The sequence below is a fragment of the Callorhinchus milii genome, unplaced genomic scaffold (genome assembly GCF_018977255.1).
Source record: "Callorhinchus milii isolate IMCB2004 unplaced genomic scaffold, IMCB_Cmil_1.0 Scaffold1, whole genome shotgun sequence".
Taxonomy (NCBI): Eukaryota; Metazoa; Chordata; class Chondrichthyes; order Chimaeriformes; family Callorhinchidae; genus Callorhinchus; species Callorhinchus milii.
The window spans coordinates 136,017,111-136,032,420 of NW_024704742.1; the positions used below are offsets into that span (position 1 = coordinate 136,017,111).

At 43.6% G+C, this 15,310-nt stretch overlaps 1 protein-coding gene and 1 non-coding gene across 2 annotated transcripts in view; one reads left to right on the top strand and one right to left on the bottom strand.

The window, feature by feature from the left end:
• Positions 1–15,310, bottom strand: part of dcc (DCC netrin 1 receptor) — a gene marked incomplete at its 5' end in the record, with an annotated part of 189,514 nt that overhangs the window by 143,726 nt on the left and 30,478 nt on the right. The window lies entirely within an intron of this gene.
• trnat-cgu lies at positions 719–790 on the top strand. The gene has a single exon. It is a non-coding gene; the product is annotated as a tRNA-Thr (tRNA).

Consider the following 15,310-nt stretch of genomic DNA (forward strand, 5'->3'; position numbering starts at 1 on the left):
TGAGGTCTCGGAAATTTATTCTTGAATATTTTAACATTGGTGTTAAGCCTGAGAACAAGAGGTATTTCAGGGCTCTTTAGAGCAAATGTCTGACACAAAAGGGATAGAGCAGAAAATTGAAGAGTGTGAGAAGAGCCTTTAAAAAAAAACGACAGCCTATTCTGTGGCATCCCTATCTCTTCTTAAAGAGTCATAATGAAGTGTCACATCTAGTTCTAATTTTTCATACGAATTAATATAGCTCACAAAGCGCTAAGAGAAATAGTGTGCAGCTCAGGCAGTCTCAGCTCATCCATAATTAAATTGGATTTTCTCATTAGCTGCTAAACATGTCCAAAGAGACCCCGGTGGATTGCAAGTTCAATCCCCTCGCCTCACTTCTTCCTGCGAATCAACTATTAAATTTACCAGGTAAAAGAGCATTGAATAATATGTCTTGATCCACTGTGAACTTCCGAGCAGAAGTTAGCACCAGTCGCATAAAGATTATTATGTGCTGGAAGCCTAAAGTGCACCGATTTTAGTTGTGTGCTGCTGCCGGCAAAGGTATGTTAAAGATCCCCCAAAAAACAATCCACAATTGCTTGGCTTCAGACAGAAAATACACACCAATCCACTTTGCAATATATTCTGTCAAGAGCTTTGGGACATCTCAACGACGCCATAAGGCACAATATCAAATGCGAGGATTAAAAGGATTAGAATTATTTATTTGTGGAGTCCTGTAGCTCAGTGGTTAGAGCACTCGCCTCGTAAGCGAGAGATCTGAGTTCGATTCCCGGCAGGGCGAAACCTTGGGCAAGTTTCCTTACGCCACACTCCTGATAATCATCCCTGAAGAAAAATAAATAAAAATAATAATTTGGTCACTCAATCCACGATTGTTTGTGGGACGCTGCTGTGCACAATTGGCTGCCGCGTTTCGCCCACAAAATATGCAGTCAATTCACTTTACAGTCTGTATTCTGTGAAGCGCTTTGAGCTTCTCGAAAGCGTGAAAAGCACGGATTATTATTATATATATTGTTCATCCACCAAATAGTCAGTCAGTCAGTCAGTCAGTGAGTGAGTGAGCGAGCGAGCGAGTGAGCCAGAGAGTGAGCCAGAGAATGAGTCAGAGAATGAATGATTGGCAGTGTCAATAAGTGAGTATGAAAGTCACTTTACAGTATATCCCGTGAAGCACTTTAAGACATCCTCCCAACAAGAGGCAGCCGGTATCAAATGGAAAGATTTTTTATTATTTGCTGGAATCTAAAATGGATCAATTTCTTACTGGATTCTTCAACAGTGACGTTTACATTAAATACTGAGCCTTTCACATCAGGAGGATGTCTCGGGGCTTTGAACTCGGGACAGTGATGGGGGTGTTATTTGTTGCAACCAATTTTCCTTACAAATACACAGTACAAATTTGCCGGCAGCCATACACGGTACAAATACACAGTAACTACATTTTACGGAGTCCCGAGAAGCATTTTGAGGCGGTCTCGGTGACATGATAAGACGCTATATCAAATGTAAGGATTATTGTTGTTCAACATAAAGCGTAGTGACTGTTTGTGCGCAAAACATTCACTGCACAGTCACTACACTTTGTAGTGAATCGTGTGCGGTGCTTTAAGCTGCCCTCCTGACGTGAAGAGCACTATATCAAATGCAAGGTTTATTAAAAGGGCTGAAGGGGATTTTTTCATCCTCAGCTCTCGTTCTCCCTGGTGTACCTGGAGTTCGATATTGGATGGGCCTCTTCTCTGGTGACAGCATTCTCTGGTGACAGGATATAAACTTATAAACTGAAGCTCGGGTGGTTAGAAATCAGGTCAGGAGACATTTCTTTACCCAGAGCGTGTGAGAATGTGGAACTCACAGCCCAGGAGGTTATGCAACGTATAGGAAGTTGAGATGTTTAACAGAGAGAGACGGGTAGATATTCCACAAGTGAGGGGTTTAAGGGGTTACGGAGGAAAGGCGTACATGGGAATTAAAACATCTGCGAATGATCGAAACACAATGGTTTGATGGGCCGAACGGCCGAATGCTGCCTCTGTGTTATAATAATACTTACATTTGCTATTGCACCTTATCAGGCCAACGAGACGTTTCAAAATGCTTCACAGTACGTACTGTAAAGTGTAGTGGCTGCGTATTTTCTCGGCAAATGCGGCAGTCTATTTGCGCACAGCAACAGTACACCAACAGCTATGAAGTGAGCGATGAATTTTATCTGGGGGAATTGTTGGCCGGTATCCAAAGGAACTCCTTTCTCTATGTATTGGTTACTCACTCCACGGCTGTTTGTGGGACACCGCTGTGTGCAATTGGCTGCCGCGTTTCACCCACAAAATATAGTCACTCCACTTTACAATATATCCCGTGAAGCGCTTTGAGACGTCTCAACGACATGATAAGGCGATATATCAAATGCAAGGATTATTATTTTATAAGATTGGGGGGAGGGAGGAACGAATTTAAGGAAGCGCGGGAGTGAAAAATAGAGGGAGAAAGGAATGGAGGGTGAGGAGGAGAGAGGGAGGGAAAGTAAGGAGAAGTGAGGGTGAGAATGGTGAGTGAAAGAGGAGGGCTAGAGGAGAGAGAGAGTGTGTGAAGAGAGGAGAGGGAAGTAAGGAAGGAATATATATTGTCTCTGGTTACAGGCCAAGCCATATTTAGCCGTTTGCTGTTTTATTGATAGCTGAAGCCTCACAGGTCATGAACATTTGATGTCTCTCTATGTCCCGCACTCTTCCTGATACATTAAGCATCTCAGTACACACAGCAGTGCTGGTTTACAATGGCTCCGAGGAGCATTTAATTGTGATTTACTATTAATTTCATAATCCTGAGGGGGATATGGCGTTTCACACTAAATGAATGTGGAGCTGGGAGGAACTTACACGAGGTCGGCTTCTCTGCTTCCCGCTATAATTAAACTCCGCAGATAAGACATAATGAGTAAGTAATACAATGCCGAATAGAATTATAACCCATTTCAATCCACATCCTTCACAAGCAGCTTTCAGAAACACATGCAGAGAGATCATTGGTTCCTTAGCATGAATAACAATAAAAATAATAATCCTTGCATTCGACGCCACGCCTTATCATGTCCAAACATTTCAAAGCGTTTCACAGTGAATGTGTATTTTGTAGGCAAACACAGCAGCCAATTTGCACACAGCTACATCCCACAAACAGCCAGCAATTGAATGAGCTTTTTTTTTATTTAATGATGAATTAGCTGTCAACGTCTGCACAGTTTGTAGCACTCTTGCCTCGGAGTCAGAAGCCCCACAAAGAGATGTTCAATTTACAGTCTAGGCTGACAGACCAGTGCAGTGATGGGAGTAGACTGTATTGTCAGAGGTCCTGTACTTTGGATGAGACGTTAAACCATCCTGTCTGTCTGTTCAGGTGGACGTTAAAGATTCTGCAGCACTAATCAAAAAGAGAAAGGGGTTTCTCTCTCCCAATGTCCTAACCAACAACCCCCCCCACCCCAGTAAAATTGGTCAATGATTTTGTGGCTATTTCTAACACATTGCTCAGTGAATATTGGCTGCCCCTTTCCCCAACAAATACACAGCCACTAACTTTCCATTATGAAGCGCTTTGAAGTGCTTTGAGATGTCCTCTTGTGACAGGCGCTATATTACATGAAAGGATTATTTGTTTATTTATTGCTTATCCATAGTTTGCATCCAGGCATTATTAACCCCAGTGTACATCTGGGATATATAATAATAATAATCCTTACATATCATACAGTGCCTTATCACGTCATTGAGACATCTCAAAGCGCTTCACATGATATAAAGTAGATTGACTGTTTATTTTGGGGGCGAAACACATACAGCTATGGAGTGAGTGACCAATTTTTCCAACAGGTTGCTCGTTTTAGCTGTCGTTAAAATATCATCGGAGGGACAGTACTTCCGACAATGCCGTGCTCCCCCAGCATTGTATTGGGGTGCTAGTCTGGACTGCGACCTGAGAGCCTTCAAATGAAGCTTGAACCCACAACCTCCTGACTCTCAGCAGGAGTGCGAGCGAGCCAGGTTGACACCTAAGGTCTAAGTGAACCTGTATTATTATAACAGTGATGCTGATGTGTTATAATGAGGGCTCCACCATAATTATCACCTCACATCGATTACATGGATCTTATATATATATATAACTGCTAACATTGCCATACCATCTGACAGGGCTTGGGGATAGTGGCAACATGCAGTGCCAGTGTGAACCTTTTATGCCTGTAATTAAACCCTAAACAGCTAATTACATCTTGCCGGTAACACTTTGTACTGGGGGGAGCATAATTAGCAGGAGCACCAAAATGAGATACATGTTTTACTCTCAGCCAGAACCCTCTCTGTAAGGCAACCTGTGACGCAACATTAAATACAAAAGCCCTTTTCAATCAATCCCCATATAATTAAAATAAATTGCTGTTATCGCTAATTAATTTCGGTGCTCATCGTGCTTTTCAGTTATCACACAATTTGTTCACAATTTCAAGTCTATTTGGATTAAGGATTTAATTATTTAAGGACGGCAAATGGATAGATTGGGTGCACGCCAATAGATTGGGTTTTAAGAGGAACTGGGACAAGCTGTGTGACTGGAAGTGTGGGGGGGGAGGGTGGGGGAGGGTCTTGTCTTCTTTTGATTGTCAATGTCAAATGAGTACATGAAAGCGTTCTGTGAAAAGCATATTTCACACAAGGTGAGGGTTGAGGTACAAGGGATAAGAATAATTCAATAAGATGGGGCTCTTCAGCCTTTGAAAGACATGTCACAGAGGGTATAAGAAGTGTGGACGATAGTAATAATATGCCTTACATTTGGTCCTCCTGACGTGATAGGCACGCTACAAAATGTAATCTGTTGTTATTGTAACATCCCACAAACGGTTATGAAGTGAATGATCGATTTTAATTGGGGGGATTGTTGGCTGGGAGAAATTTCCTCCTCTTTTCGAACAGAGAGAGTGTTCCAGAGTATCGGAGAGTAGTGGCTGAATACGCGACCTCCAATGGTGGAGCGGAGGGCGCAAGGGACAAGCAGGAGGCTGTGGATTGGGGAGTGAGGAGATCAGAGAGGTAGGGAGGTACCAGGGGGTGAAGGGATTTGAGAACTTATTTGTTATTGACTGGAGACCAGGCATTGAAGTCAAACTGAGGCCATTATTGGGCACCCGCTCCCTCCCTGATTAGACTCGCCATCTGAAATTAGCTGCCAACTAATTAATGCTAGATCCTCACTCTGGACATCTTATTAACATTCGGGGCTTTAACTGGCACATGGAGCTGTTAGAGACACAGTCTCGGAGTCACTCAGCATCTCTGACGTGTGTATACTGTGATAGTGTCAGGCTGGAGTAGACCATACACTATCTCACTAACCATCCAAACTGGGACACTAACCTATGTGAGAGTCACGATATAAATGCAAGTTGTTGTTGTTGATAAGGAACTTAAGTTGTGCTAATGTTAGGGTTGCCATCTCCGAGGCGGGAAAACAAAATGGACCTCTGCAGGCGCCATCTTGGTAAAACCATGCCCTGCAATGGTGGTGAGGGTTAGGGTAGACATCTTGGTACAGGAAGTGCATGCAATGCATGATGAGGGGGGCACGGGAGAGACAGATACGTATATGCATGCGTCCCACTATGGTCACTCTAACAACATGACACATTAAACCTTTTCACTGCAAACACTGAGGCAGTACAAAAAACAGATATTAAGAGTATAGAGTGTCCTGGCCAATATTCCCACAGATACCTAATGGTGGGGCATGGCTGCACTATTGCCACAGTCACTACACTGTAGGGTAATTACTGCAAAATGCAATGCGGCAGCTCAAAGTGATGAGGAGCTATAAACATAAGAATATCGTTGCATTTGATCTGGCACATTATCATATCGTTGAGATATCTCAAAGCTCTTCGTAGAATATACTGTAAAGTGGATTGACTGTATTTTGTGGGCAAAATGCGGCAGACAATTAGGTACAGCAATGACAAACAGTCATGGAGTGAGTAACCGATTTTTTTGGTGGGCTGGGTTGGGTTATTAGCCCCAGAAAGGAATCTGCCAATCGACTAACAACCCGGTTCCTACTTGCTACTAGGTAAGCAGAGGTCTTGAAACTTGCCTAAGGTTTCTCCCCGCCCACAATCAAACTTGGGTTCTCTCGCTTGTGAGGCGAGTGCGGTAACCATTACACTACAGGACTCCTTAGTGGTTAGAAAGAAAGAAAACAGCACCAGGAGGGATCTTTCACTGTCTGTCAACACAGAGCTTCTGCTCGTAAGCAGTTGGCGAGGACTCAAGGAAGCCACTTTTGCTTTGTTGAACGCTTCTGTTTACATCAATAAAACATTGAGAATGCTGTCACACGATGCACTCTGCCTGCCTGTCAGCTGTGGGGAAAGGGTGGCTTTCAGCAAAATCTCAACCCCAGGGTTAAAGAGAACAAAGTGCCACTGGAGACTTTGAACTCACGGTCCTGGTTGACTCTCCATCCATCAGATTCGACCTTAAACCTTTGATCTTACAGAGCCCTGTAGGCGATATGGAGTCCTATAGAGTATTGGTCAGAGTATAAGCGAGAGGACCTGGGTTCGATCCCTGTGCAGGTCTAAACCTTACTCCACACATCCCTTTCTACCTTTTGTGATCCTGTAAGTAGGAACCCAGTTGTTAGTCGATTGCTGGATTGCTTTATGGGGGTAATAATCCCTTCAAAAAATAATAATAATAATAATTTGGACACTCAATCCACAAATGAATGTGGGACACTGCTGTGTGCAATTGGCTGCCGCTCCCAATCTCTGCTGCCGCAGTTTCTCCCACTGCACTGGTAGACAATCCCTCCCAGATAAATTGGGCTTTCACCTCAATTATGGGACCTCACCGAGTACAAAATGACTGCTGCAATTGCCTGTAAATAACAATTATAATAATATCCTAGCACTCGATATAGCCTCTGTCATACTAAAGCTCTTCACAGCTAATTGCTGACTACGGCTGTGAATCTGTATTTTGTAGGCGAACACATAAACTAATTTGCGCAGAGCAATGTCCCGTAGAGTGAATCATCGATTTTATTTGGGGGATTGTTGGTTAGGACACCCTGAGAAAGAAACTGCCTTCTTTTTTCAGGTGAAGCCATGGGTTCTAAGGGGAAAGTCTTCAGGTGCGATTTGAAGATGGACAAACGTGGAGGGATTGAAGCAGAGCCTTGGCACATAGTGGCTGAAAACACAGCCGTTGATGTTTGAATTGAGGCTCGATGGACTTGCACAACAAATATTGACTGAAGCTTGGCTTAACATTGCAACCGAAGGATGGTGGATATACAGTCACTGCACTTGACAGCCATTCCCTGTGAAGCCTTTTTTTGATGGTATAGATGTTGTCAAATGCAAGGATTATTATTACAGTAGAGACAGGTGACCAGGGTGGTCGATGGCAAGAAGCCACAGAGATAGGGTGAGGGCAAGACTGTGGAGAGATCCCATGATAAGTCCTGTAGTATATTAGTCAGAGTGCTCGCCTCACAAGCGAGAGAACCCGGGTTTGATACCCTTGCAGGGCGAAGCCTTACTCCACATGCCTCTGTATACCCAGCAGTAAGTAGGAACCAGTTCTTAGTCGATTGGTGGATCACTTTCCAAGGGTAATAATCCCTTCACAAATCAATAAATAAAAAGATATACTCAATGCCCGACTATTTGTGGGACACTGCTGTGCACAATTGGCTGCCATGTTTGTCCACAAATATATTTTACAATATATTTTACGTTACAACCCATTTTATAATATATTCTGTGAAGCGCTTTGATAAGGTGCTATATCAAATGCAAGATTTATTATTGTTATCCCAGTTCCTCCAGCTACGTCACATACAATAGGACCACCCTCCCCTTCCACACACCCCCACGTCACCTCCCCCCACAAGGTGTGAGGGTAATTTGTCCCGGCAGCAAGGCCAATTATGAAGCAATTAAAAGTTCATTTTAAAAAGAAAACACAAATCATTAGTCAATGTACGGAACCCGCTGGCTAGCGATAACAGCCAGACTGTTTAGCATTCCCATTGAAGCTCTCATGATCTATTAGTGGAATCCAACCTCATGATGAGAACGTGGGGATTTTTTTCAACACCCCCCTCCCTCTACTAAACTGTTCACGATCCAATATTTGTGTCAAGTAACACAAATATCGTCTCTTATAATTATAGGGTGGCAATACTACAAACCTACTTAGGTTAACATTGCCATTAAGGCTTTGATTCGAAAGAATGAAACAGATAAGACTTGTCCTATTCCGAAGCCCCTATCAATATTTCATGGCCGTAAGCCTGATATACGCTTAATGTGGATTTCTGTTAATAATTAATGTGCTGCCCTTCGACAACAAATGTAAGCTATTTAAGCTGAACAGGCCCTGAGTAATACCAACCAGCTTGCCGTATGAGAGGCTCAGGCTTGACCAGCCAGCCCCTCTCGTTCCCATCTCAAGACCATCCTCTTCGACCGTGCTTTCGGTCACCCTGCTGCCCCCCACTGCCCTCCACCCTCTCCGATCCTGACCTCCAGCTCGGGTCCGAAACTCTTGACTGTCCAGTGCCTTGGGACATCCTCCCGACACGAAAGGGGGTGTACGAATGCAATGTTGTTGTTGAGTCAGAAGGTTATGGGGGGGGGGGTTGAATAATAATAATAATCCTTGAATTTTATATAGCGCCTTAAAACGTCGCTGGGACGTCTCAAAGCGCTTCACAGACGATATTGTAAAGTATCTATTTTACAATATATATATATTTTGTTTATTTTGTGGGCAAAATGCGGTAGCCAATTTGCGCACAGCAGTATCCCCCCAAAAAGTTGTAGATTAGAGCACTCGCTTTGCAAGTGAGAGACATGCGTTCAATTCCAGGCAGAGGGTGAAACCTTGGGCAAGTTTCCTTACTCCACACAGAGCCTAATAATAATCCCTCCAAAACCAAAACAATAATAAATTGGTCATTTTCAATCTACGATTGTTTGTGGGACATTGTTGTGCGCAATTGGCTGCCGCGTTCGCCCACAAATATACAGTCAATTCCCTTTACAGTGTGTTCTGTGAAGCGCTTTGGGACGTCCTCCTGACGTGAAAAGCGCTATATCAAATGCAAGGATTATTATTATTGTTATTATTATTATTAGATTGATTGACTAACAAGCGGGTTCCTACTTACTGCTGGGTAAACAGATATTTAAACCAAGTTTCAATCGGTGCTTATTCAGGTAGATGTTAAAGATTCCCCAACTGTGTTGCAAAATGACCAGAGAGTGCCCAATGTCCCTGGCTGCCAAACATCATATAAATAAAATGGCTTCCTGTCTGTGTGTGGAAGCTTACTGTATGCAAACCTCCTACATTTGCCAACAAAGATACAGCCATACAATTTTAGCCATTTTGACATTATGGGCGATGTACCAAATACAAGGATTATTATAAATTGACTTCCACTTTCTCTCCCCCCCCCCCAACACACACCAACACACACATACGCACACACAAACATGCGTGCAAACCTTCTACGGGTATGCTTAACAAAAGCAGCTTGGCTTTAGTGCTTTGTCCAAAGCAATACGTGACTCATTTGTTAGAACGAAGGTCTCTCTGGATACCAAAAAACAGGCAATTTGCAAGTCTGTGTACCCAGCCCATTAAATCACTGGCTCAGTCCATTCAATCATGACACGGTGGACTGGGAGCACTTAACAGAAAACCACATTTAACATAAAAGTGATTAGAATTTGAAAGCAGGAACGGATGGCTTGAGGTGATACTTGGTAGGTGATTGACTGGCTGGAGGCCGCTGAGCTTTAAACACAACAATAATCGAGGAACTTTTCATGCTTGGAACAAGGCAGGTGTCTACCAGAGTCAGGGGGAAATGGCTGGGTTGCCAGTCACTGAGAGCTACGACCTCGCACAGTATTAAAATTCTGAGCCCAAATTTCAGGCTGACAGGGTTGTGCTCTGCATTGTCGGAGATGCCATTCTTTCGGATGAGACGTTACACTGCGATCCCATCCATCAGTGTCTATTAAGGTTAAAGACCTTGTGACGCATTTGGAAAAGAAAAAGTAGTTTCTCCTGCTGTACTGGCCGACAATGACGCAGGACAAAGTCCTGTAGTGTAGTGGTTAGAGCACTCGTCTCACACGTAAGAGGACCTGGGTTGGATTACCGGCCAGGTGGAAACCTTAGACAAGTTCCCTTACTCCACACGCCTCGGTTTACCTAGCAGTAAGTAGGAAGCAGTTTGTTAGTCAATTTCTGGGGTTAATAATCCCTCCAAAAAATATATATATATTTGGTCATTCAATCCGTGACTGTTTGTGGGACACTGCTGCTGTGTTTCGCCCACAATACACAGTCAATTCACTTTACAGTATATTCTGTGAAGGGCTTTGAGACATTCAAACGACATGATAAGGCGCGATATCAAATGCAAGGATTATTATTAAAGATCCCGCGATGCTATTGGAAAAGAGAAGGTAGGTTCTCCCAATGTTCTCGCTGAGAATGTCCAGATAAAAACTGGTCATTTGCAATTGGGTGGGGAGTAATATATGAATAATTATTGCAAAAATTATACCAGGCACAATTCCATGTTTGATACAGTCGTTCGCTCACTTTGTGGGTGTTTGACATTGCTGCGTGCAAATCAGCTGCCGCTACACAGTCACTACACTTGACAGTGAAGCCCATTGTGAAGCCGGGTAATTTAATCTTATGAAAAGGAAATGGTAAAATAAACACATTAAATCCGTTTATAAAGAGAGTGGGCATTGTGAAAGATTACATTAGTTGGTCATTGGAGAGCCTGAAAGCGATATCTCTCTCTCTCTCTCTCTCTTTCCTGTGCTGCGTATACCCAAGGACGGAGACTGTAATTAAAGGCAGATTAATCGTTGCTCATCTGTGCTGATTCAGCTCATTACAATGATGATCTGGCCAGAACCTTCCCTGCAGATTATTGTTTGATGCGAGAAAGAATCCCTGTGAGTAACGGAGAGGGCAACACTGTGAATATTCACCAATGCATACTTATACAATACAATTTACAGAGATTGAGTTGCTTTCACATCAGGAGAGCAGCTCAAAAGTTTTACACTACTGCCTGAACACCCAAGCTGGTGATTGTGGGGGGAAGCTGAGGAAGGTGAGTGGGGGATGACCAAAAATAGGGTGAATGGCGGACTTTAAACATGGAAAGGGAGGGTTGATTGGAAGGTCCATAGGGTTTATTTATTGATTGGAGTTCCAGAAAGCGAGGGCTGAATGGTTGACAGCTCACCCACTGATGATGGGGCAGATGGGGTGGGAGATATGATGCAGTTTGCTGTTCACTGAACAGAGGAAAGGAAAGGTGTTGAAAGCAAGAAAGAGGGAAGGTGGGGGAGGTAGGGAGGGAAGAAGGAAGGAAGGAAGACAACAACAGCAAACGGCAACTTGCACCCTCCATGCAGGGTAACGTCTCAGAGCGCAAAGAAAGGAGGGAAGGAGGGAGGAAAGCAAGACTTTTTCAGCACTTTAATCATCTTAAAAGTGCTTTCCAGTAGTTTATGTGAAGTGACTGCGATTGTGACCCGGGTTGTGTTGATGGCCGGGGTCACCTGTTTAAGATTTCAGACTGGGATGTTCCATTTACTCAGTGAATGCCGAGAGGCTGAGACAATCTGCGGCAGAACAAAGTGCCATTAAGCACAGAGTTTCAGCGTGTAAGAGCATCACTTATGTGCAGCCAGACACCAATCTCCCTGTCAGACTGTCAGGCCTGCACCCAGGACCCTGTATCCATCACAGCTACATTTTAACAGTCAGTACTAGGGGTCAGCTAATGGAATGGAACAGGGCCTCTGTAAATTCACAGTAAGACATGGGTTCAGCAATTGGCAGTGTCAGGGGATTTTTCATACAAAGTGAAAGCTTTTATATATATAGATAGATATATATACATTGAATTTAAAGCCGTCTGTCGTGTTCATTTCTGGGTCGGAAGATTGTGGATTTAACCCCCCCCCCACACATCCAATCAGGGACTTTACGCTCACAGTCCAGACTGACACTCTGGAGCCCTCTTCCTCTGACCCTCCGCCTCGCCTCCTCCTTCCTCATCTTCACGTTGTGCCTGAAGACTTTCCGCTTCAACCGTGCATAAGGTTTCCTCCCATTCTGTACCATCCCCCAGGCTCGGGGTCGTGCTCCACCGCTGTCAAGCACTCCGAAACTCTACCCTACGCGAGGGGCACGATATAAATGCAAGTTGTTGTTGTTGACCCTCCAGGGCAGTGTTGGAGGGAGTGTCCTTAAAAGCAGTCCACTGGCTCCTGCTGTGGGGAACTCATTCGTGTTTGACTAAACATTTTTACATTCAAAAACGAATGGAAATTCGCCAAACCGTGGGCTTTGTTTCCACATTAATCCCTTCATTTCCAAACCCTGCTGTGCCATTGTCTGCTTGACTGACAGTGATTACACAGATTTGTATTAATACCTGGCAACTGCCATTATAATCCTGCCCTCTGGGCCCTTTCATGAAGCAAGAAAAAAATGGCAGACGGGACCTTGGTTTAATATTCCTTCCAAAGAATGGCACCTCTGACAATGAAGCACTCACTCTACACTGCACTGGAACTTAATATTAATCCTTGCATTTGATATAATGCCTTATCACTTCCGTGAGACGTCTCAAAGCTCTCTACAGAACTTATTGTAAAGGTGAATTGACTTTCTCTTTTGTGGATGAAACAATTGCAGCCAATTGCGCACAGCAGTGTCCCACAAACGGTGATGAATCGAGGGACCAAATAATTTTTTTTTTTGAAAGGATTATTACCCCCAGAAAGTAATCCGACAATCAACTAACCACTGGGTTCCTACTTACTGCTAGATAAACAGAGGCGTGTGGAGAAAGGAAATTTGCCTGAGGTTTCATCCTGCCCGGGAATCGAACCCGAGTCCTCTTGCTTGCAATAATACAATCAACCAATATGCTACAGGACTCCTTACAAGACAACTTACACAGTGAGCTCAAAGTCCCCAACATGGGGCTTGAATCCACAACCAGTGGGTCCTTTGAGGGAGAGCAAACACACACGAAAGGTCTCAGAACATAACAGATTCAACATGTGATTCTTATATAATATATAAGTATAAGGGATTATTACTGTAGCTTAGCGGTTAGAGCATTCGCCTCGCAAGAGAGAGGACCTGGGTTCAATTCCCAGACAGGGCAAAACGTTGGTCAAGTTTCCTTCTTCCTCTATTTACTTAGCAGTAAGTAGGAATCCAGTTGTTAGTCAAATGGTGCATCACTTTTTGGCGGCAATAATCCTTTCTTTAAAAATACAATAAAATTTAAAAAATCTTAATAACAACAATAATAATAATCTGATCACTGTTGGACGCTGCTGTGCGGAATTGGCTACCGCAAACTACCACAAAATATACAGTCAATTCACTTTAAAATATGTTTTGTGAAGCTCCTTGAGATGTCTCGGAGACGTGATAAGGCCCTTTGTTAAATGAAAGGACTATTATATGATTATAAAAATCCTGTGTAACTTTCACTTTCATTCACGTTTAAAAGAAAAAGCCTGGCGACTTGCAAAACGCTCTGTCCATAATAAAGAGAAAATCTCTAAATTACATTACCGCCTGAAACACCTCAATTGATTTTCGGCTCCATTTTAAATCCCATTTTAAGATGAAAGCAGAGAACTGTGTAAGGAGCTGTCGTCCTCAGTACTTTGTCTGAGCCGTGTAATTACACAACCACTGCTCATCTTTGACTAAAAATGAATAGGCCACTCAAATCTTTCACAGCTAGTCTGGCTTCATCTATTAAGTGTAAGCAGTTCCATGTTCACCGCTCCTCTTAAGGCTATCCTTATTGGGAGGTCAAAAAAGGAGTAGCATAGTGGTTAGCACGCTCGCCTCGCAAGCGAGAGGACCCGGGATCGATTCCCGGGTGCGGCGAAACCTCAGGCAAGTTTCCTTACTCCACACGCCTCTGCGTACCTAGCAGCAGGTCGGAACGAGGTTGTTAAGTCGATTGATAGGGGTTATAATACCTCCCAAAAAAATGTGGTCACTCAATGCACAACTGTTTGTGGGACACTGCTGTCCGCAATTCGCTGCTGCGTTTGCCCCACAAAATAGTGAACCCACTTAACAGTACATTCTTGCAAAGTGCGATGAGAAGTCTCAACGACGTGTTAAGGTGCTATTTCAAACGCAAGGATTATTGTTATATTATTATAAGTGAGAGCCCCTTGGAACTGAACTGGATTCACAGTGACGTGCTTGGCAAGAGAATGTCGGATTCGAGTCAACCCTCTGCTGTAATCAGTAAATCTGGTTCCTGAGCAATTGTTAATCGACGGCACTGCAGGGAACTGCTGATGACAACAACAAAATTACACGTGTATAGCGCCTTTCACGTGGGGACAATATTCCAAGGCACTGGACAGTATTTCGGACCAGAGCCTGGAGGTTGGGATTGGGGAGGGTGAGGCAGGGGGGGAAGGAGGGTGAACGAAGCACGATCGAAAAGGAGGGTCTTGAGATGGGTCTTGAACGCAAGGTAGAGGACGATGTGTAGGGACTCTGGGATGGAATTCCAAAGGGTGGGGGCAGAGTGGCTGAAGGCCCGCCCACTAATGGCCAATGGCGAAATTGACTCATCCTACAGCAAAACATATAGCTTAACCTCCTTTAAAGTATTAAATACAACATTTCAGAGCAAATACAATAATAATGGCGATGTACGATTCCAATATCCTATGTAATATTAAATGTAAAATGTTTACAGTGATCAACTAGTCTAGTTCTGCAAAGTCAACACGTTTTGTATTTTTGTACAGTCTCAAGTCACAAGATTACAGTCGAGGTTTGCAAGAAAGTGGTTCTGACCCATTTGACCTCCCCCTGACAGAATATACTTCATAGAATCCAATGAACACCATTCTAAATGATCGAACCTTACAGTTCAGTGTTGCCATTACGCACGCTTCCTACATTTCTAGGTTTATAATTCATAAATAAACTGCCTCATCACCATTGTGTGAAGTATGAAAAGCAGGAGTCTGTATAATCCACGCATCTTTGTTGCCATAGGAGCTCGCCATCGATCAGTTCCTGATGCGATACATGCAAATTCAAGTCGCATTCTCTAAAACAGGGTCTTTACTGCAAGGATTCAGAGCAACGAATTAGAACAAGAATGTATATCAAATAGA